The sequence below is a fragment of the Falco peregrinus genome, chromosome 5, assembly GCF_023634155.1.
Source record: "Falco peregrinus isolate bFalPer1 chromosome 5, bFalPer1.pri, whole genome shotgun sequence".
Taxonomy (NCBI): Eukaryota; Metazoa; Chordata; class Aves; order Falconiformes; family Falconidae; genus Falco; species Falco peregrinus.
In genome coordinates, this window is record NC_073725.1 from 16,083,896 (window position 1) to 16,107,963 (window position 24,068).

Consider the following 24,068-nt stretch of genomic DNA (forward strand, 5'->3'; position numbering starts at 1 on the left):
ACTCAGTTCCAAGGTGTGGTATATTTCCCTTCAGTGATAAGCTTGTGCTTGCAGATACTTCCCTTTCGATTTAGAAAGCATAATGCTTTCCTGTTCAGGCACCGCAAATGAGATGGCCCATCACCATCAGAAGGCAATGGAAAAAGGAAGGAGCAAAAGTTAACATAAATCTTATGCTAGCTGGCATTGCCTGGATATTGGGAATCTGCTGTCCCCTGCTTACTTTCTACAGCATGAAGAGCAGAGGCCTCATCTTGTTCTGCACATGCTAGTCAGTTCGGGCGCTTAACATGAAGCTCTATAAGCAATGAACTCCTAGTGGAGACTGAAATGCTCAGCCATTGTAATGTGCAATATAAAAGATGGAAATGTCTTTATCCCTGTTAAGGAGGTAAATTGAACAGACACAGAAAAGGGAACAGAAAGGTTTGGAGCAAATGATATGTTTTGCCACAAAAGAATATCAGCACATGCTGGCTGAACATGCTGCTTAAAGGAGTGCGCTAAGGCACATGACTGTTGTCTGTGGACACGTGTGCTCCTGTGTTCTTTGTGGTGGTGTTCTTGTTACCTGCTTTTCTCGCCATGCACAAGCAAATGTGGGCTTCACCCAGCCTAATCCCGCACAGTGGTCCCATATAAGGACTTTCAGCACAACAAAAGTATTTGCGTAATAACCTCTGTCTGAACTGTGCCTTGGGTGGGGGATAGGGTTGACAGAAAATGGCATCAGAACTGAAATACGCTTTTCTTCCTTGCTAGATCTCTGTTTTCTCTGTTTGCCGGTCATCCTTGGGGTTTTTCATTCAGACATCAATAAACTTGTCCCCAGGTGCCACACACCCAGGCAGTGATGACCGACCAAGAGCTCGTTGTGTATTGCAAATGGCAGTATCTTGTCCATGGCTTGACTTCTAAGTCTAAGGGAGATCCGATTTCCCTGAGCACATTGTGGAAAAAAACGGAGGGTATAGTTGGACATCTACAAAAATAAATTTCCCCACTTTGTGTATGAAATATTAGTCAGGAAAAACAAATAACTAGTTTAAGAATATGGCTTATTCCTCCTGGAGCACGTATGAATACAGATCATCGTTTGTTTGTGCTGGACAAAAAAATTACATAACTTTAATAGGGCTTTCTATTAGTTTGTGACAAAGAACAAAATGTCAGTATATTCATCATTCCAAACCCATTAGAGCTGTCAGCTTTGGAAATGATTGATAAAATGCTGTGATTCAGACTTGCACATTTTATCCCTTACCACAACCACTGCTTCTTGTATGAGGCAGAGCATTCTCACTAATTTCTCATCAGGGATAACTAATTGGCCAATTAAATCATAGGCCATGATATCTTGTAGAGTGGAGTTAAATCAGTGATAGTCTAGCTCTGAACAATTTGAATCTTAATGTAGGATAAATTAAGCTTTCTCCTTTGCAGTTGCCTTCATATGAAGTTCTCTGGTTTGAATAATGAAAAATCTGAATTTGTCAGTCAGGTAGGGTTTTAGATCTCTTTATTCTCACAAATGTGTTGCTGGTCTGGGCTCCAGTTCTACATTTGGTACTGAAAAGGTATTACCAGCTTGGTTGTTAAAATAATACCTTCCTTGTTTATGGCTATATCCTGACGTCTTGATAGCAGGAAGAGTTTTGTTAGTACAAGGACTGCAGGACTTGATTTTGGAGCTTTCACAGATTACCTTCCCCCAGTAATCTCTGCTTCTCAGTGGTCATAGTTGCACTAATGTTAGTCTTCCAGTACTGTCTAGAGGTTTTGAGCTGCACCAGAGGCCCACTGTATCATAGATGCTGTATAAACCCATAGTGGGGAAAGGTCCCAATCCTTGCAGAGACTGCAAAATAAGCAGGTAAGACGATGGGTAGCAAAAAGGAAATGTTATCTCTCTTTTTCAGATGGGGTATCACTATTCACGTGGGATAACAGAACAGTAACGCTGTTTTCAGAAGTGTGGAGAAGTAAAGCATTTTGCCAAATGTCAAAAAGAAAGTTTCTGTCAGAGTAGGGATTGAGCTTAGGTTTCTTGCGTCCTGATACACTGTGATAAAAATACAATCGTCCTCCTTCGTGATTTCTAAACAAAATTCAAGCATACCTCTGATAGGCTGGAAACTAAGTAGCATTCTTTTGGTAGATGAGAGAAAGTATTGTGTGGAGTGGGTAAGGTGCAAAAAGTAAACAGATATAATGAAAGTAAATTAGCTCACCTTTTTCCCCCTCTTAATAAATTACAGATATCTTAGCAACACCTCTAAAAATCTAAGAGTTGCTTCTACTTTGACGCAGAGCACCACCTCATACTTTTTAGCACTCAAGGTTAGCCTGGATGCTTGGATAAGTAGGAAAAAAACAGGTAAAGCGTGTGTTTGAGTGCCAGTAACACAAGTTGTGTATGTGACCTAGGTTTGGTGCTTACACTCCTGGGTCACATTCCTGTGCTGGCAGTGGCTGTTCCCTAACTCAGCCCTGCATGTTTTTGGGAAAGTCCCTCCCTGAAATAGGCAACAAACTCAAATGCTGATTTTTAAAGTAAGCCCGTGCCCAGATATTTTTCCACACAGAGGCAGAGACTCCAGCAGGGGAGTTACAAAAGCACAGTTAAACCTGTAACTTCCCTTAAAAAACAGAATCATAGAATTATTTAGGTCTGATAGAGTCCAACTGTAAATAAAATCCCTTTGCATTTTTGAAGAAGCCTTTATCTCTGCTGATAAAACATGGCTTATCTATTCCTAACCCATCCTTTGGGTGCAAGGCAGAGAACACATTTCCAGAAGCAGTGGTAAGACCATGAAAAGCTCTACTTTGGGTTACATACTACCGAATCCCTGGAGCTGCACCTGGCTTCCAGTAGTGAAGAATTTGGTCTGATGTCTTTTGGCAATTGCAGGGGCAGATGAGGAGGGCAGTAATGCTGCTTCTGCCTCACTGGAAAGATTTACTGGTGACGAAAGGAAAATGTCAGCTTTGATTGTGGTAGGGCTTTTCCCAGCACAGCATGGAAAAATGAGTTGTTGAGCAATTCTTTTTGGCACTCTGTGAACTTACTGGAGGTGGATCATGTTCTTGTGTACTCGTACATTGAAGAAGGAACAGACATGGCCTTTCACACCACATTGGAAGAGGCTGATTGCTTTTTTGGAGGGGATGTGCCCAGACACCATCAGGGGATAAGTAGTAACCAGCTGGTGAGAGGTATTTAGAATGGAGACACATTTGGAGATTAAGTTTGGACTGTTACACTGATGGCCTTCAGCCTCTTTGCCTTAATGGGGCAGACTTGGCAGCGCAGAGGAGTAGGAACACCTGTCTGTTGGCTTCCCCAGCTCTGGCTTCAACACTGTATCATCTGACACGGGACATCTGCTGCTAGATGTTGGTCGTGTGAGCACTTGCATACATTTTCGAATAGCTGCATATGAGAAAATGTAAAATTCAGCTGGGACAGGGTATAGGGAGACATAAACTGAAGGCAGACAAACACGTTTGCTTCTGGAGTGATCAGTGAGCTTATTCAGAAAGAGCTGCAGAATAGTAGTGAAATGGGTCTCAGCTGTGATGCACGCTAGGTTTGTGCAGACTCTGAAAACAAGATGTAAAAAACACCTGCATTTAATCAGTCTGGGGAGAGTTGACTGAGCTTTGTCAGGACTGCTGATCAACTGCTGGTGCCTAACATCACCCAGGGAGGCACTGAGAGTTATGTCACCAGCAAGATATAATGCTGTTATTAATTTAGTGCTCTTTAGATTAATTTGGAAATTTAGATTTAATCAAATGTCAAACTTACTGTCCAAATTCCTAAATTAAACATGAATTGCTTGAAAGCTTTTCCAGAACTGCGTTTGTTTCATCTACCCCACAGTCACTTTTATTGGCTGTAGGAGTAACTATTTTGCAACAAACTAATTTCACCCTTGCTACAGGAGCTGGAATAGCTGCCTTAAGATGTTCTAAGCCCTTGCTCTGTAAGAACCTGTGATTTTTAATAACATCATCAAAGTCATTTTGATGGAGGCTGAGCAGCAGTGGAATAAAAACAAACAAAAGGAAGGGGAATTCCCATTCTCATTTTGGCATTCATTTAGTCCCCCTATCTTGGTAGTTGTCTGCTTAATGACTGCCGTTTTCTCCATCCTTCCAAGGGTATTCACATTTGTCTGCTTTTATAAGAAATACTCATCTAGGTTGGTCATCTTCATTGTATAAAAATATATACAAAGATATAAATGTAAACACTAGGGGTTTGTTGTTTTGTTTTTCTGGTTAAAATCATGCTATATAAAATCATGCTCTGCTATCTAAAGTTGCTTTGTAATAGCTTTATGAAAAAGGGGAAGACCAGATATAGAATCCAAATCTGTGTGGTTGTTTGTTAACACATGAAGCTCTGGAGCAACTTTTTTGTTTGGTTTGTACTGGAGTTTTTTGTATAGTGTTGTATGTGTTTGACTGCTACTTTACTGCAGTCTGACTCCTTGCTAACAGCAGGGCTCATGGGAGTTGCGCGCTGCTGAAAAGTATGTCCTGTTTCTGCGTGTGAACAGTTCACAATTGAAATACAGGTGCATCTGTGTTTTATCCACTTCCCTCAATTCTTGGCACTTTGTAATAGTGTTGAGGATGGGCTGTGAGACAGCAGCTATTCCGTATTAGAGTACAAATGCCATGTGTCTTCCCCAATCCCCTGAAGAGCTGAAGTATGTGGAGTAAGGGCTTTGCGTGAGCCCATTTTTATTGTACAAATGCATGTGTTACCGGAACAATTCTCTGGACAGCATGTTTTCTCATCTTTTGTAAATCCAGAACAACTGAAACAGACTTATTCCATACTTCTCTTAAGCTAATTTAGTCCTTAATGAAGAATACAAAAATGAAATGATCGTTAGGTTCAGTCCCTTGAAATAACAAGTAATGCCATGCGAAGTCCAGAAGGGCTTACAGAAACATACTCTGCTGCTCCTCCCTTCCCAGGATCACAATGCAGAACCTCTTGCTCCATAAATAGATTTAAGAAATACCACTAGTACTTAGATTTTTATTGTATTTTTGACTAGCTATGCCCCCTTTTTTTAGCTTATTCATTAGATAGTGTTCAACAGATGATCTTTCAGCTTTTCTTAATAAAACCAGTCAGGTATAGTTCACTTGTGCTGCTCCTGGAGTTACTGGAAGAAAGGCAGTGACAATTGCATTGTGTTAGTGCAGGGTGGATTTTTCAGTATGCACCTAAATTTTGGCCTGACCCATGTACTCTTTATGCTGAGAACACCAAGAGTCTCATCTCCTGCATCTATTCAGAGATCATCAATGGTACCAAAAACAGATATTCTGGTCTCTGTAAAAAGAGGTGAATCTTCACTCCAGCACTCCAGAGAGGTACTTGGGACGGTTTGTTGTAGCAGTCATAGCATTCAGGTGTTGATGGGACTCTTGGCCTTGTTAGATCTATCACAGCAGAACGTGACTGAAAATTTTTCAGTCTAGACCAGTAAAAGCGTGTATGTTTGTGTGTAAGATGTGACTTCTCTGAGTTCAGCTGAGCTGTTGAACAGTTTCAGAAGCCAGCAGGCAGCTGCTGTTTACTTTCTCCTCACTCACTTTATTTTTTACCTTACATTGATTTTGTTTCAGCCTTGTTTCCACCTGCTGCTCAGGCTGGTCACTGACACCTGCAGGATGTGGAGCAGGAAGGAAGTGAAAGGATGAGGGAGAAAGGGAGAGGAAAAGGAGTGGTCAAAACCAGATGGTATAGGGGTATATTTGGGGGATGGTATCTTGCTTCCAAGAATATTTTATACCCTTGTTATTCTTTTTTTTTGAGTTAGGAGTCTGCAGTTAATGTTGCTTAGTTGCTAACATGTAGCAGCTAAAATGTGTTCCTTCTAGTGCTGTAGAAAGCTGTGTCGCAACAGAAGTGTGAAGCGACATGTCAAAAAAGCAAGTGACATACTGAGTCCTGAGCAAGACACTTCTTTTTTCCTGAAGAGTAACGAAATCTGCAAAAGAGAGAAAGCTGTTTTAGTTTAATATTTCTGGCTTTAATGTGAATCTGGTAAAGGGCAGTAAGGGTATGCTGTGAAGTGGACATACAGAACGGGTAATTTAATTTTGTTGCTGTTGTAATCTTCTGGGCATTTTTCCAAAACAAGAGTAGGGAGTAACTGGCATATTGCATTACAGCTGCCCAGATGACTAGGAGGAGATTAAGCCTTTGATTACAAGATGGAGCATCCTGAGCCAGAGTTACAGCTTGTGTCTGAAGCCACAGCCAATCCTAGAAAAACCTAAAGGGTTTCAAATAGATCACCTGTATATACCTGCTAAAGACTTTCTGTCTTGCCTACTTACATATTCATTTTTTTGAAATTATACATACATATATATATATATATAAAGGATTAGTATTTCCCATGAGTCTGGTCTCATAAACAAGTGGCATTGAAACAAACTGACAGCCAGTTCTTTTCCTGTATGTTTGCATATCAGCAACATCATTTTTAATAGGTGCTACCTTGTGTGATAGGACCTTTAAACACAAGAGTTAAACTTCTTGTCTCCTTTTTGATTTTCCTCTTCAAATTTGCAAGGCTGGTTGCCATCAGCAGTTGTGAATGATTAACATTCTTGCTGATTTTGCTTGCCATCAGACTGTCAAGCTAGATGACATGCAATACTCATGTAAAAGTGGCAGAGAAAAGATTTTTTTGTATTTTTTCCCTGTTGTAAAATAGGTAAAAAGCTAAATGGACTGAAGATCAGAAGTAACAAGGAGGGTTGTCTTTTAGGAGTATTTAATTAAGCCAGCCTGTGTGAATAAGTGGATTTCTGTTTTACTTGGAACATTTGGGTGGATTTCTGTTTTACTGAAAACATTTGGAATAACTATCTTTCACTTGAATATTTTGGGTTTTAGGGAGCTCCTTCGACTCTATGGGGCTCTAATGGGAGTTGGGGAGCTCAACTTATTACAGGAAGAGTGCCCTAAAATTATTCCCTTATGGACAAGACTCTACATGATTAAATTTGGGAGCTGTCTGTAGATGGAGTCCTATTCAGGAAAATGTGCTGGAATAGTAGCCAGAGCAGAGTGATAAAATTTATTCTACTAGTTCATATACATATGTTGAAGATTGGCATCGAAAGCTGTATTTTGCCAATGTCAGATGGTCTGCCAGTGAAATGAATGAGATAAGCATTCACTGGCATAATGCTTGGGTATTGCAGACAGTACCTGGCTGCGAAGAACAGTCATTCTATCTCAGATCCATAAAGTTGTAATATGTGGGTAATTTTGTTATTCAAATGCCTTAAGACCTGGATTGTGATCATTGATTCTGAATGATCAGTTAGCTCTTCTCTCCATCCAGGACGGCTCAGAGCAGCTGGCCACCTTGGTAGAGCAGTGCTACTGGACTGTCCTGGGTTAGAAGTTAGCGTACCCTTGCACTCTGGGTGTAAAGCAATCATTTAGCTCCAGCAAACGTTGGGAAATTCCTTTATCTCATTTGGGAATCGTGGAAGGTGTTTGATGAAACAGAGGCTATGAAAGTCTGATATAAGGGCACTTAAAGGCACCGGAACAATGTGAATAGCTTTATTGTCTCAGAAAAGCTGGCCTTGTCTCCCACGTTAGGTTATGGGCTTATATGTTTGAAAAGGGGGCAGCTAACTCCAGTTTAACAAGAAATACATCAGAGTTTCAGGCATTTTTATACGCACAGTTTTTAAGATTTTCACCTAACAGGTCTGGCCCATTTGCGAATTACTGTGTTTTTCTGAGGGATCAGGAGAACATATCAAATAAACAACACTCAGTATTCAGAGTGGTGAAGGAAAAACAGAAGTGCCCTTAAAGAGCTCACAATATGTATTATAATTGGCTGCAGGGGTATTAAAGAAAATTTGATTTTTTTCCTCTTTTTCATATTATCCTAATCAATGCTGAAAGATTTTAAAAAAATAATCACAGTTTCAGGTGAGTTTATGTGCACAGTATTTAATTTGTGGCACAAATCAATGCAAATCGGGAAGAAGAGCACAGAAAAGTTGAGTTGCTTTGCCAATACTGTTCAGTGGCCTGGTATGTTTTTTTTCGTACTTGCTGCACATGTAGGCATCGATATGACTCTGTGCAAGTATAAAAGGATCCATTTTTGTGCAGGGTAAGGATCATGATTCTGGTGGTATGAAAGTTGGCATTCTTGAAGCCTCCCAGTATGAATAAGTTTGAAGGATTCCCTGTGATTTTAACAGAGCAGGAACACACAACATGGGGTTCAATGAGCTTCTCTACAGCATCAGGAAACTCAAATCAAGCTGTGCTTGATGTCTGTGGTAAACCACATGAAAAAACTTGTGGGAAAATGGGTTCCCTTATTAGTGAAACAACTTGTGCAAGCTGTAATTCGTGGGGGGTGTAGTCATCCAGGTCCTCTTGTGCAGTTTATCAGCATCTTGACTTTAGATAAGTTCTGATCTTGTAAATAGTTCAGTATTTCTGCACTAGTTGTAGTATGCATTAAAAATGGCAATTGAAAATAGCCATCAAATTGGACTGGTTTTTTTGAACACACACTCAGTATGTCTTCCTCGTGTGTCTCTGCCTCTTGTTGGTGTGAGGTGCCTTCTCCTGAGAGAGATCTCTAAGAAAGAAGCAAAAGCGCGGTTTTTTAGACATTACAGTGGGTTTGTCTGAGAGAGCAAGAACTAAGTTGTTGCAGATGTCAGCTGTAGTTGAACAACTGAAATATTGGTGGCCATCGAGAGAAACACCTAAAAATAAGCATGAAATTCTGCTTTAATGGGGTTATTGTGAAAAACGATGTCCTGTGAGTGCCCAATTTTAGACTGGTTTTAGTTGCTACCCAGAAATTCTGTAGATGACCAAAAAATTTTCTGGAGCAGCCTTTTGCGTGGGAAAAGTGTACTTCCTTTTTTTGCAATACAGCACAAGCAGGCAATGGCTTAGTGAGTTGATCCTTTTCACAGCATCTCAGTTCAGGCAATACCACTGTTATATTGGTGGGATTTTTCTGCAACTGAATTGTCACTTACTATTTTCAAAAGTGAAAATACCACTGCTAGCTTCTTTGGAAAGGAGTTTTGTCTTTGAGAGCTTTGAAGTTGACGTTGGGGAAGTCAGTAAACTAGCAAACATTTCGATATATAGAGGTCCAGGATAACTATTACACTGGCTGGCAGAGAAAATCCAGGCCTCTAGCAGTGTGTTCATGCCACAGCAAATTATGATCGGGCAGTTAAATAGCCAGGTTATTTGCATCATCCATGTGGCACTGCTATGCTATTAACCATTCCTCCCAGCATCCTTCACAAAAATGTTTTCAAGAGTTTATGTTTAATTGCATATCTGTCCTGAGGCCCAGTCTTCTTGTCCTTGTATTAGTGGCTTAACAAGGGTACCAAGAGCTGCAGGATAGGGCATATTACTGTAGAATAAGAATAAGAAATCCAAAGACTTTGTTAAAGTTTGTCTTTCCACTATTTGTTCTTGTGTATTCTGCTTTGCATCCTTTGAACATGACAGGAATTATTTTTTTTCCCCAATAGTAGCATACATTGTGAGGACCATATATGTCCCTTGGCTATGGCTGAAAAATGAAGGAGAGAACAGTTGCAGCTATTCCTTAGCCAGCGGCAGCAATCACTGTGTGCAGTGTTGGCTGCTCTATAGCTCCCTGCTCAGCAGCTCTTAAAATTACCTAAGTTTATTTATGGTTATGGGGTTACATAAGGAGTAAATTTGGGGAAAATTTTCATGATGCATGTGGGGGCATCAGTCATTGCACTAACTCAGCCACCTTACCTCAGTTGATGCAGATGCTGAAATGCCACCCTGCTATAAACATCTTTCTTGGCTGTGCTTCTGTCGCTACGCATCTGGGTGTTCAATGGTCAGCCCCATTGAAAAAGAAAGACAGCCAGCAGAGGGTACACCTGCACTAGTGTTTTAGTTTGGTTTAGGAATATGCTTTTGATGTGAATCTCTCCAGTTGTCTGCACTTGCTATGCTTTTGTTTACAGTAGTCTTGGTGCTTATGAACTGGGTTGCTCTTGAAAGAAGTTAAACCAGAAGGTGCATCTCACATATCCAAATGCTAGCTCTTACTCAATCCATGGGAGACCAAAGCTAGGTTAGTCCCAAGTAAGCCACCTGGAAACATATGCAGTGTGGTTGCTGAGCCCTTAGCCACCACTGTTTTTCATACAAAACTATTTCTATTGGGCTACACTACTTGCTCAATAGACATAGCCCAGGACTACCAAGCTGTGTAGAGCAACTCACTCCCTGGAGTTCAACTCAGGCCTTCATATATTGCTGCTCCTGTGTGGAGGACTCCATATTCAAAACCTACCTTGACAGAGATGGTGGTGGTGGTTGTTTCAGCAGCCCCTAAGTACTCACACCTGGGGAGGGTGAGATCACCTTTTTAGACACTAGCAGCTGGGCAGCTGCTGGCCAAGGAGGAATGCCTCCTTTAGACTACGGTAATTGTGATCCTTTGGAGATGGGTGATCCGTATGAACTTCATAATTCACTTTCCTTCCTCAGCATTGTGAAGAAATGCTACCACCAGGACTCTGGATCTCTTAAGGGGTGGAAGAGCAGTTATGTCTGCTTAATTTCACATGCTGTTAACTAAAAAGTGCCAAAGACAGTGCAGGATACAAATACTTTCTGAGTAGCAATGTTTATTATTGCTACTATCTGAATGAAACAGCAGAAATTAATGTAGTTATATAGTTGATAAATGATCAACAAAAAGCACATTGTATGGAGGCTGTGAAAGTTCAGAAGATGCCCTGCAGTAGCTGAGCAAAAGATTGGAGTTGCAGCTCATTTCCACCAAGTGGACTGTGTATTAAGCCGTGTATTTCATCCTTGTTAGGACATCTGGGTGGTCTTCATTTCTCTCGTGCTGCACCAGAAAACTGTCTCTGTGGTAGCTGCACAGTACCAGTGTTCTCAGTATTCTATTACCGTAACTGAAAATACTACTGAATTGCTATGAAACAGCCAAATTGTGTCAAATAACCATGGTGCCATTTGTCTGACAGATAATATTTGATTTTCTGAAGAGCCATACAGCATGCAGAATTAGGCGAGAGGAAATACGCTGCATGGTTATTAATTCTTTAATACATGAGACTCCTTAGCAATGAACATGTAGATCAAAGCTTTGCTTGAGAAGATTGAGCTTTTGAGACAGGAGATATCGCGAGCAGTCTGGAGCAGTATAACGGAATCCTGCAGGATAAAACCACCACTGATTACATTTCCATTAGTTTTAAAATCTCCTTTGTGTTCAGTTTAGACATTTTCATGGCTCTTGTATTGCAGGTTAAATGTAACCTGTTAGGCGCTTGATCTGTTTTCCCAAATTGACAGGCACTAGCTTTCCATTTTTAATAAATATACTTTATATTATATAATATAATATATAGAATATATACAGTAAATATTTGTATTATATAACAAATATGCTGGAATTTTGGAAGCCATCATTTAAGGAGATAGCAAAGGTACTAGTTGATCTCTGATTGTTACCTTAGATTATGGAAGAAAGAGATGGGTTGCAATAATTCTTCACTGAAACCATACCCAAAAGAGGTATTTCAGACAGGTCAGATTTTTATGTTGCCTCAATCACTATAACTCACAAAATGGAAAAAGGAGGGATAATCTTTTATTCCTTGTTGTGATGTACATTTAATAATGTGGTTCATATTTAAAGCCCAAGCCTACTGTAAGTACATTTGCTATTGATTTCATTGGAAACAAGAAATAGTGTTTTTTACCCCAAAATTACGTAAGCCAAAATCTGACTCTCCTGAAGTCAATGGCAATTATACTAGAGATTTTGAAAGTGACAAAATTTGGGCTCAGGTTTTTCTGGATGTATATGTGAGCTTTGGAAAATGAATTGGAGTGCTACTCCAGTTCAATGACATGAAAAAGAAAATAAAACATTAAGGGTCATTTTCCTCTCTTGGTGGCTTTTTAGCATTTAATACACTCAGCAATTCGATAGTATCAAATCTTCTGAGATGGTATGCTAGTGTATATTACAATTTAGCGTTATTAAAAAGGGTCATTTAAGCGAAATACTGATTTTCATTGAAAACCATAATATTTCATTAGAAGTAAATGCATTCCTCTGTGTAATTTTTAGCTATTGAAGAGCCTGAATTTCATCTCATGAAGCTTTAACTCAGTTGAAACAAATTAAAATCCCTACAAATCCTATGTTAGTAAGAACAGAAACCAATCCAATGCATTCTTTATATTTCCTTGATGTATAATATGTGTTTATTTCTATAATTAGTACAAGTCTAAAAAATAGCACAGATTAAGACAGTAAACAGTCCTGTTCATAGAGCTTTGACTTTGACTTGCTGGGAAGGGAATGCTGAGTACTGGATTAGTTAAATATATGAGCCAAGTAAATCGTCAGAACAGAAAAGTAGGCTTTAGGAGATGTTAATGCTACTTATGTTAGTAACCCTCCATGTGATACAAGAAAATGTGATACAAGAAAGTATTTTTACCATCGGTGGTTTTGCCTTTTGGTACTAACTGGCAAAGCTTCAATTAAGGAAGAGGTCACCAAAAGGTTAAATTGTTCATGTGGGTTTTTTAAAAAATACTTTGAAAATAAACCCTAGGTTTTTAGCTTCCTTCTCCACCCCCCCCCCACCCCCCCATCTCCTTCCATTATTGCTACTGCTACTTAGAAACAAACACTTTTGGGTCTGCTTGATTTGTCTTTAATGGGTATAAGCAATAACGGGCCAGATTTCCAGCATGTCTAAAAATCGATGTGGCTTCATTGACTTCAGTAGACATACATTGATTTTAACCAAACAAGACTTGGTATTTTATTTTTACAGTGTCTTTTCTTCCAAACAGGTGCCTGAACCTTTACTTTCTTTTTTTTTTTTTCTCAAGTCTTACAGACATGGATTTAACATTGCTAGATATCAAATGGCAGTTTCAAAACAGTGGGAGTAAATAACAATTAACAGAAAGTATAATCTGCCATAACAGAAATGTAACTCTATCTTCTATGGCTAATTAGCAGTTGAAAGTCAGAGTTTTACGTTTCATTTGGGTATGAATAGAGCAAGTCTTTGTAATTGAAGGTTGTCAAAAGAGATTTTTAACAGCTAGCATTTAATTTATAAGGTGATTAGTTCATTAACTGGTTCATGGCTGCAACAATTTAGGGTGCATCTGAGTCTATGGGCATCCAGCGTGCTGGCCTGTGTTTTAGCTGCGTACCTCTCCCCTGGAGGCACTGCCACGTGTGAGGCTGTTGTCTTGGCAATGAAGTGCTGTGAGGTATGTAGAATATATGACAGTGTATAGCAATTTGGACGCTCAGCATGCATCAGCCCATTGAACATGCATGAGGCATGTTGGGCAGCACCTTGGGGAAGGCTGAGTGATTTTTACCTACCCAAAATGTGCACCAGTGGTGCATTAATATGTGCCTTGTATCGGTTCATTGGTACTGGAGTATCAAATTCTTTTATGAAGAAGCAAATGCATAAAATTAAAAATGAAGGAGCTTATACATGGTAGACTAGATTGCACCTTGAGGCACTGTGTGTGTCAGAGCAGAAAGGGAGCCTTCTGGTCCGTGATAGCAGGTGTTACTGAACTTTTCAGAGGTGTGATCTGCACTCCCCTCTGGTTTCCGCTCACTTCTGTTGGGCTGAAGTTGAGAGGGAAGAATTTATCCCATACCTTTAAAAAGCAAATCAAAAGAGGTCTAAATCTGCTAATTTTTCTGCCCTGTTTTGACCTGGAATTCAATGTACCATGGTATCATTCAGTGTAATGGTGGCATGTTAGCAGTAACACAGACATGTCAAAAACACCGAGGGGATAATCTCGGATGGTACCATAAGCGAGAACTGATGATGCAGGGCCCTAGCTGTGTTCTCTTGAATTTTGGACATGTTTACTGTGTTCTTGTCTGTGCTTCTTTATATAGTATAGCATTTCAGTTTGTGGCCATTTACTTGATGGCAAAGCAGTTGCCACTGATGTTGCTATTTTGTCTCTGCATGTGAAGATCTGCGCAGTCGGTGCTTCTGTTGGCACAGAGCTTTGGGATTTGACCTCTTAGATATGAATTGGAGCAAGCCTGGATGTTCAAAATACAAGCTTTGTCAGAAAATACTTTTGCATTGAAAGGAAAGTGTTGTTTTGCTAAAACATAGCCATTTTGTCTAATCACTGTTTCTCAAGTCCAAGATAGAATTTCTGGTCACAAGAAGAACGTCCCTCTCCAGGATATGTAATGCTCTCCTGATTTAGACACTCATGTGAGAAGCTGAAGCTATAGATTCAAGACCTCAGTTGAATCAGACAAAGCAACAATTTGAGCTTTTTTTTCCCCTAGATCCTCGGTGAGGTTTTGTTTAGGGTTTGAGGGTTTTTTTCATTAACACAACACTTTTTTTTCCCAGTGTGGAACAGAAAAATATTCAAAATGTTGACAATTTACATAACAGGGAAAAAAATCCTACCCTTAATACTGCATTGCTGAGGAGTTCTTTGTTTAACTGATGCATCCTTTCTAAGGAAAACATGATGACCTGTAGGACTCGGTCTGCAATATGTCCTGGTCTGGAACCCCATCTTGCTGGCAAGTGCTGGAAAACAAGGAGGGAAGTCTCCAAATGCTCCCGGTTGTGACAAGGGAGCTTCTACATTAGCATACCAGGTTTTGGAGCTGCTACATCCACGCTGTTGTAAAGATGGAGAAATGTGGGAACACGATTTAAGCTCCTCTCTGTAATGTCTCCACTTGTGGGGACTGGAGTCTGCATTTTTGTGGAGAGGCTGGTTCTTATGCTGTGTGGAGGACAAGGACATGGGTTCTTCCTGGTCATTGTGGAGCACTTTGATGGGAGGAGAAGGCACTTTGGGCTTCAGTAGGACTCTTACTACCTTTTGTTACTACCTTCTTTTATAAATACCCTTTAAATGTACATATGTATGTTTAGGTATACACAAACACACACACATGTGAGTGTGTGTGGGTATTTCTTGGATTGTCCCGGGGATGGGCAGGTGGTCAGCAGGTGGATATCACTAGCACATAGCAAATGACCCGATTAGTTTTCCTGTTAGTCCAGACAATGCCAGCCCTGCTAGTTATTTCTGGAATGTGTTACAGCAGAGCCATGTTCAGCAGACTAGCTTTGTTGCTAAGGAATAGTGGCAACCACAAAAAAAAAAGCTGATTTCTAAGCTTTTCAAAAACAATGTCTGGAGGGATTTCCCTCTGGACTTAGAGTACATTAATCTTTCCATCTCTTATCAGAATTGCAGTGTATTCGTGTTCAGGTATCACAGCTTGGCAGGGGGAACATTTGTAAACACAAACAAATGTGTCTCCGCTGAGCGGTAGGGATCTTTTCATTTCGGGAAAGAATTTGGCCACTTTTAGTATTTCTTTACATCTTGTGAATTCAGCACTCAGGTGAGGCTCTGGCATGGCAACCCGAGGTACATGGAGCTTCTGTTTTGCCAAACAGCTTTTACTTAGGAAAGGCGGAGAGAAGTTGTCTTTTCTAACATTTGGTGAGCAGATCGGCACCTGGTCAAGAAAGAACCTAAGTAGTATGGCAGCAATGTCGAGTTCTTCACGTCTGCATCCATCCATATGAGAAGAGAGACTCTGTGCATCCTTCTAAAACTCAACAGAGTTAATTCCAGTGGTGCTTGTACAGAGGGGACATGAATTTGCTACTGTTGCTAGTGAATTGCAATATCCCTTTAGGTCCAGAAACAGGTGAGCTTTGGTGCCTAAAGCTCTCTTGCTGTAGCTGCTGCAGGTGGTCAGTGATGGTCATTCCATATGAACCTGTTAATTGTAGTTGTTGTAGCTGCTGTTCACTAAATTGTCTGAGTTGAAGCTTACAACTTTCTTGAAAGAACAACAAATAAACAAACATACAAGTGAAGATAAAAACCGTGAGGGAGGAAAATAAATCTGTGTGTGTATCCAATTAGTTGCAAACGTCATCTCTAAACCAGTAATTGGCTTAAAAGCCAGATACAACTTATGCCCACAGTAGAAAGGTGACAGGTATTGTGAACTGCAGTTGTCAGTATCCTTTCCTGTCTGTGCTCATGCGGAATGGTCAGAAAACTGGATAATTATGATATTAATACCTAGGCACATTAATATGAATTGTCGCTCAACATTAACTCCCCATTTTGCCTTCAGAGATGTACTACAAAATTTATTTGCTTTCAGTAAGGCATGAAATTATAGAAACTTTGGTCAAGAAACTATTTCCTATTTCAAGAGAGAAATTCCCTGTAGCTAAAACAAGGTTTTTTGAACCATCAAAATTCTAAAATATACCAGAATATAGATTGTTCGATTTTATTTTTCTTGAGTATTACTGTCAGAGTAAATCCATAAAGATGAATAAAAATTGGCTTCTTTTCTCACCCCTTTCATTTGTAAGGAAACAAATGTGCCAGTCTCAGCAAACAGATGTCCACATCATAACAATCATCATCACAGTTGGCTTGAGATGTCTGTCTCGTACATGCGTCTAAGGACTGAAGAGATGTGGAGTTTTACCTCTCTTGGTCTTTCTACAGACCTGAGTAAATAGCAAAGGAGAGTAAAGAAACCTACTTAGTTACTTAACATGTTATATTGTATGGGTTTTGAAATCCCATGCTTTCTGGCGTGTCCTTTAGGAATATCATGTTATTAAAACAGACATATAAACAAAAAGATGTAGGCAATGTTGTTGCGGAATGGTTAGTTTACTCACATCATGCTCAGCCTGAGAGGGGGGTGCATTAAGGATTTAGTGCAAAGGGAGTGAGAGAAGGAAATCAGTTTTATCCCCAGCTCTGGCACAAGCACTGGATCACTGTGAAGGAGTGAACTTAGCAGAACAGGAGGGATGATCCGAGTGCTTTTGGGGTTTGCTTTTGCATTTTTTGGGAGCATTGTGCAAATGCTGTCACTGACTTCTGTAAGTATGTAAGTCAAACTCATTAGATATGCCTGGGGTGTAGTAGTGTATTTTTCAGATTCAAAGATTGCTTGAAAGTACAATTTCCTGAATCCTGGCTTTCCATCCTTTCTCTGGATAACAACAACTCTTAAAAGCCAAATTTATTGACAGAATAAGGTGTTTAAACCAGTACTTTACTGAGGAACAACTTAACATTTGCTGTGGGTGGTTTAACTTATCAGCCACCAACATATGCAAGACATAAGAGCAGGATCCTTTGGGAATGTTTTTGTTCCTGAACAGGTTGCAGATTTACTAAAGACTGAGACGTCTACCAGTCAGCATTGGTAAGTAGTATCTCACTACAGGATGAGCATGGAGATCAAATTGTTTGAAACACTGAAGTCCCACTTCATGGATTACTGTGCTGTTTGGTGCCTATGCAAACAGATGGTATCTTAAAGTGCTTTTAACGACCTAAAGTTGGATTTTTTGGGGAGAAGAGTGGGTAATTTTAGTCTACTACCTAGTAGGGTAGAAACTGCTACAAACCATTGTCTCTAGTTTCTGTGACAGCTGATGGTGCCACAAGCGAAGACTACTGAAGCATTGAGATGGGATGGATCTTTCCTCAGAGTCCTAAAAATATTCCCATAGCATAAAAACGGAAGTGTTGGTCTGACCTGTATGAGGATTCTTGCCATATGCAAGGCTGTGGTGTGCTATACACAGCATTGGGTCTTTTGGCTCATGTGCTGTGATCTGCCGTGTGTACAGGTTGATAGGATGGTAGGGGTAGGGAGGGGTGTCAGGAAAATGGCTCTTTCAAGAGAACTATATCTTGCCTGCTTATACGGAAATGATAATGCTGAATTTTTACATTGTTAATTTCCATGGCAACGAAAATAATCTCATAAATATGAGATTATTGCTTCAGGATCAAAGAAGGGGAGAACCTGGGCTGTGAAAGAGAAAGTTCATTTTTAAAATATCTTAGCAGTAAAAGGAGTAACAAAACAACTCTTGAGATCTGAGTGTATTTTCCTTTTACTTCTTGATCACTTGCAAAACCAAGCCTTAAATATTAAGCAAGTAAAAGCAAAAATGTGCACCTGTCTTGCTGCATTAGCTTGTCAGCATTGTTCATTACTTCTGAGTGCTCAGCATGATGATGAAACAATTGCAGTTGGAGCAATAAAGTATATCTAAAGGAAAACCCCTTTGTCTCTTAGCAGTGCCCTGGCATCAATTGGCTGGGAGGGTTAGAGCCCAAAAGAGAAAGTGATACTGTCTGCATTGTGTGGGTGACTCATCCGAGACTGCTCTGGGAAATACTTATTCTCAGCAGGCTGATTTTGGAGGGCAGCAAAAATGCACATGGGCTTGTTGAAGAGTTCTAGATGGAGTCCACTGCAGTTTTCCCCATGAGAAGATTGCTTCAAGCATCTCAGTGTCCTCTGCTTCTTTTCATCACATGTCATTTTGAAGCTGTTTGTCTCCTGCATACCTATTTACATATCATAAAGTTACAGAGGAAATGTAGGTTTGTAAAGGGGCTCACCAGCTGCCATTTTTCCTAAAAGAAAAGCTGCAATTTAACTTTAACCTAGCAATTAAGCAAAAATTTACACTAACATGCTGCTTTCTTGCATAAAAATCCCTCTCAGCAACTCTGAAAATTATCTACGAGAAAGGTAATAGAATAATTTCCAGCATCTTTGATTTGGAAAAGCCATTTTCTGGCATGATTGATATTTCCTTTGTGTTGGCATGGGAGGCCATAGAAAAAGGAGTAATCTCTCTAATGGGTGTGCTCCACGCTGGTGCCTGGGGTCCATGATACATTTGTCAGGCTTTAATTAAAGCACTGGAGTTGAATTTCCACAGTAATTAACTTTTATTTGCAGTTATACCATGTCTCTCATTTTTGACACTGACACTTTCCTGTTAGAGGTAGGAGCAGCAATTGGTGCAAAAAATAAAGAATGTGGAAATGAGGAATAATTTAAGAAATGGTATTGTATTTGCCATGAATTCTGAGAGAAAACCAGATTTTCTTTCAAAGCTGTTTTGTTGTTAGCTACCTAATGTGTTCTCTCTCCTAAATGAACACCTATCCCATTACCTTGACTACCCTTTCTTATGCAATATCCAGTAGTAAACAAGCAAATTTTGTTCAGTGGCCAGCAGGTACCATGCATCCAAGTTACAACAGGCCTTTCTTATTATGTGCAGAAATGTTTTGTAACCTTTTGGCAAATGTCTTTTAAGCATGAACAATATATGTGCTAGGGATGTTATTCAACCATTACCCCTGGACTAAGACTCTTAGTTCAGTACTGGTTAGGTTTTTTAAGAGTAATGCTATTGTTAGCGGTGGGTTTGGATTGCAGGAATCTGTCTTATAGAATGTACAGATTGCTTTTATTAATAGAAGTTAGGTACTTGAGTCTGCTCTTTAGATTTCAGGTATCTTTCTCTCCCACTTTTAATTCAGGTAGTTTTCTACTTACATTTCACACGTACTGTGAAGTGCTATTATGTAGGAGCACAAGTATCAAAAGCATAGGTCGTTGTTACTTGGCTTGTCCTTAACAAAGCAGCCTTTCCATGAATGGAGAAACAGACGGTGAATCCAGTCCCCTTCTGTCTCAACTGCTGTATCAATGACCTTTTGACAGACCCTCTGAGTTCCATTTTAAAAGCTAAGTGTTTTTATTCCAATACTGCACTCTGTAATCTCTGCTACTTAGTGACTATCTTTTGATTTACAATCTCAATGCATTCACAGCTGGCTATCACCATGTCCTCACCTGTGCCAACCAGCACGTTCCTGTGCTCCTGGGTGAGATAGCTGAAAGCCTCCTTGCAGGGTGTTATAGTTGAGTTAGAGTCCGAGCAAAAATTAATTTCTTATATATATGAATGTTGTCTTCTCTCACTCGCAGAATAATCTTAGTGCCTTCCAGAGAGGAGCTGGCAGCTTGCTTTTTTTTTTTTTTCTCAGACCTGTTGGTGTAACCTAATCTTGGAATTTGCTTTCTGTAATTTACAGTAGTATCTTCTTCCCAAAATACTTGAAATGTATCCCTTGTTTCTAAACTACAGGTCTGGACTTGCTGCTGTAGCTTTGAAACTGATGATGGGATGATCCCTCTGAATGCAATACTACCAATAAAGAAACAGCTAAGAATAGTATCACTTCTCAAATAAAGCACTGGAGATAATTAAGTAGAACAGTGTAGTGAATCAGCGTGGCACTTAAGGGCATTACGAAGAAAGGTAATAAATTGTATGGTGAGAAATGCTAATTGATCAGTGCTTGCAGTTTCAAGCAGTGTCTCCAGATTTCATTATAGTATCTCTTGTGGACTGAAAAGCAAGTGCAAAACTGAACTGGTTGTGTTAAAATAGAAGCATGGAAGCTAGAGAGAGACGTGAGCTATTCAAGCACCAAAATCCTGTGAAACTATTCTGTCTGGCAATATATTTCCAGGTGTTTTGGCTGTCTGTCTTATAATGTGCTGCTCTACTCACCCGACCTGTCTTGGAAGACTGTTCCATAACAGAATGTATCTGGGTACCATGAAATCCTTTCTGATATTTTATCTATATGTTGCCTTTCTTAATTTGTCTTGATTCTTCCTCTTTCTACCATCTCTATACTTCATGTTGTCTTTATAGCATTTACCCACTGTCAATTAAAATTGTTCCTTATAGATAATTTCTCCAGCAATTTGATCAGCTTTATTGCTGAACTTACTTCAGTCCTAGCATCTATTTAGCAATTCTGTGTTGTGGACTGAATAGCATATTTTATATGCAGTTGCTCTAGACATATTATGGGGAAGAATCTCATCTGTATGTTCTACTGCAACACCCACTTGGAAAAGAAACATGTTTTAAGCTAAGGCACTAGTCAGGAGCTCTGGAAGCCTTTGTTTGATTTCTGACCCCACTCAAGTTCCCAGATCTGATTTTGGACTAACCGGTTAGGCTGAAATTGATTTCACAGTCTTTGTTCTCTAAAAAAGGCCTGTTCCCTCGGAGCAAGGCTCCTAGGCTTTCCATGTCATCAGTGAGGGGAGACAGCTACCTGTGGCTAGTGAGCCATCCTATTTTAAGAAGGGTTTCATCCCAACTTTGTTAAGACAAGCTCAGTTATCACCCAGGACACCCTCTCTTATTTGCATTGATTTAAAAGGAGCTTATGCAATCAGCTTACATGAGATTCCCGATTTGTATATGGCTAAAAAAAGGGAGGATGAGCCTTGCCTGAAGTCTACTGTTAAGCTGAAGAATAATTCCTCCAGACACCATGGAGCCTTGCAAAGCAAGATCAATGTGCGTGGGTCCTGCATTGGTAGAGAGGAATAGCCACTAATGAGGTCAAAACTGTAAACCAGCATTTTGCAGTTTAATAGCCACTAATGAGGTCAAAACTGTAAACCAGCATTTTGCAGTGTTGCTGGAAAACTTGTGTGTGATGTTGCTGTTAATCCTTTTTGTTGTTAGTTCATTTCCAGTGTTTCCTTCTTCATCTGTACAGCATTTTATGCCATAACTGTATAATTATTTTCTTCCAGGGTCTGTCTGTTTTTCACACAGAGCTATTACTTTGTATTTTACAGAGAAATCTCTTACCAGGATTTGGGTTTCCTGCCTATTACTTGTCCTTTGATGGAGTTTTGCAGACCAGTCTGAGTTCACTTTGCTCCTGACTGCCACAAAAACACAGCCTTGAATGGGAAGCCCTGTAGCTGTCTTAGCTATACTTGATCCAATAAGCTCTGTCAGGAGGTCGGGTTCATTCCCTGGAGCATACCACCACATTGTGTGGCTTTTGCCTTCAGCCAGCTTCCATTTTCAGCAAAATATGTTTGCCCTTATCTGAAAAGGCTGTGTAGATGTAACACAGATATTTAGAGTGTTTGTCTGGAACTGCAAGCTGTTGGCTCCTTGGGGAGATACTTCTTTATATGTAGATGATATCTAGGAGCAACAGTTTTCTGTCATTCCCAAGCCCTTCAGCTGTTTGAAACCCTGCCCTTAACATTGTGAAACTGGGACTGCACATGGATTCAGGATTTTGGCATATATGCAAGTTGAGAGCGTACTGCGGCATTGACTGGAATCATCCCATCACATGTGGAGGTTTTGGAGGCAGCTGCACGGCAGCTGTAGTCTTTCTTGACTCTTGCTGTAGTCAAAGTATTATCAACACAAAAGAAAAATGCAAAGTTGCCTCAGCTACTTTGCATCCATGGGCCTGTGCTTAGTATCTGACAAAATGTGCATACATTTGTAACAGGGAGTAGCTTGGTTTAATGTTGTCCAGAGATCTCAGGCTGTTGGTGGTTAGATGTCTCAGTCAAGAAATAGAACGAGGAAATAGCTACCTGAGTTTTAAAGCTATGCATGTCAGTTTATTCTGATTACCTAAATTACAAGCTAGCAGGCTACAGCATCAGTCTGTGTCTCTCAGTTTGTCCTGCTATAGCTGTTCTTCCTCAAATAGTTCAGTGTTCGTAGCCAGAGACAGAGAAACTGACCCTGACACTTAGTGGACAGGGCACTCACATTACAAACAGGAGCCTCAGGTTCATGCCTTTGATGTTTTTAATGTCTTAATTATTTATACAAAATGGAAAAATAACTGTAGCAGGGCAGTAAGAGAAGTCTTGTATTAGGGTACTCAGCAGAGTGATGGTTGTGGATAACTACCTTAACCACCAAACTACAGGGTTGAGCCTTATTTTTCTGAGATAAGAGTTGAAAGGCCATTTTCTAATCCAACAGGAGTGGGCAAATGTCTGAAACATAAAAAAAAAATAATAATGTTCAGGGATAGAAACATGTCTAGCTGGTCTTACTGAACAACACTCTGTTGTATGTACCAGCAGAAAGTTGACTTCATATGTCACTTTTCAGTTTTGCATTTCTACAATTGACTAAACAGAGAATGGGGCAGCACTGCGTCAACTCTGCTTTCTCTGCAATATTCTAAGCCCGTGAGCTGAGGCAGTAAAAAAACAAGCCAAAAAACGTTAACTCATGTTTGGACAATGATTCTCCAAAATGCATGAGTAGGTGAAACTGGAGTAAGAAATTACATAAACTCCTTGAATTTGCAGTGTTTGCCTAGTGCCATTCCAAAGTCTTAAGTACAAGGAAGCTGTACATACTGTAATTTCACATATACACATTGTCCTACTACTGGCATATACAGAGTACTGTGTACAGGGCCAGCCTGCTTTAGGAGCAGTCATTTGTCAGTAGAAGTGTCATAAAGCCTAGGTAAGATAAATCTGAATATATTGATCTTATCTGCATTCGTAGCACAATGGGAAAGACAGACAGAGTAGTGAAGATATAAGGAATGGAAGCTTGCAGAATGCAGCTACTGTGTGCTAGGTTGCTTAGGCAGCCTGAAGATAAAGATATGTCCTGTTTCTTCCCATATTCATAGGAAGGGTTATTCAGAGCTGCAGTTGATTCATGGATGATGCAGAGCTAGTATATTTTCAGTGGAATGCAGAGAACTGGTTCATATGGATACGTCATTAGTGAGCAACAGCACATGATTTTCTTTCCAAGTGAATAATCAAGCATTTGCATTGCCCTCAAAATGTCTAATGTTGACCTTTACCAACAACAGAATATCAAATTCAGTAGACCACTGCTTTTTGTGGCTGCACCTGGTTTATAGATCCAGTGGTTGTGATCATTGTGACAAATCCCACTGTTCTGTGGTGTGAGATGTTCTGTTTTCTCAAGAAAATGTTAATTACATAAAGTCAGTCTCCCTCCCAGCCCTAACAAACTACACCAGAATTGCTCTTTGTTTGCATCGTTCCATGTTCATTGAGCATTTTGGTGAATAGCAGTAAAAGAGTTTTGTTCTGCTGTGTCACAGCGTGCTCAATTGTAGTCCTACCTGGTGGGAACAGATGTATCTACTTCTTCAGAAATGCCTTGCAGGGCTTTGAGACTTAAAATGGCCTATTATCTACTGAATAACA

The 24,068-nt window shown here is 40.0% G+C and overlaps 1 protein-coding gene across 3 annotated transcripts in view; it reads left to right on the top strand.

The window, feature by feature from the left end:
* Window positions 1–24,068, top strand: part of TMEM108 (transmembrane protein 108) — a 167,420-nt gene that overhangs the window by 41,226 nt on the left and 102,126 nt on the right. The gene's annotated exons all lie outside the window — the stretch shown is intronic.